This window comes from Propithecus coquereli, unplaced genomic scaffold, assembly GCF_000956105.1.
Source record: "Propithecus coquereli isolate 6110/MARCELLA unplaced genomic scaffold, Pcoq_1.0 Scaffold42, whole genome shotgun sequence".
Taxonomy (NCBI): Eukaryota; Metazoa; Chordata; class Mammalia; order Primates; family Indriidae; genus Propithecus; species Propithecus coquereli.
This window is the reverse complement of record NW_012149952.1, coordinates 2,172,722-2,173,049: the sequence shown is the minus strand read 5'-3', so window position 1 is coordinate 2,173,049 and position 328 is coordinate 2,172,722. Positions and strand designations below refer to the sequence as shown.

The 328-nt window shown below is 59.1% G+C and overlaps 1 protein-coding gene across 6 annotated transcripts in view; it reads right to left on the bottom strand.

Moving 5' to 3' along the window:
- CLASRP (CLK4-associating serine/arginine rich protein) overlaps window positions 1-328 on the bottom strand; it is a 25,408-nt gene that overhangs the window by 5,901 nt on the left and 19,179 nt on the right. The gene's annotated exons all lie outside the window — the stretch shown is intronic.

Below are 328 nucleotides of genomic sequence, written 5' to 3'. Positions count from 1 at the left end.
GTGAGCCACCGCGCCCGGCCCCGAACACCTTTATTTCACCAAAAGCCGCACCATCTCACGTAACCTCTACCAACAGCCCCATGCGGCAGATCCCACCCTCACCCCCACTGAGAAGAGGGAACTGGGCTTAAGAGCGACAGAGCTTGGATGAGGGGACCTGGGGTGAGACTGAGGTCAGACCCCCTCAGAGCCCCTGCCCTAAACACGCCCTCAGCCATCTCAACACCCGGAGACAAGCTCGCGTGCCCAGCCAGGCCATCCTGTGCCCGTTACTTCCCACTGGTTACTTCTGGCATTCAGGAGACTTCTGATTTCCAAGTCACACCTT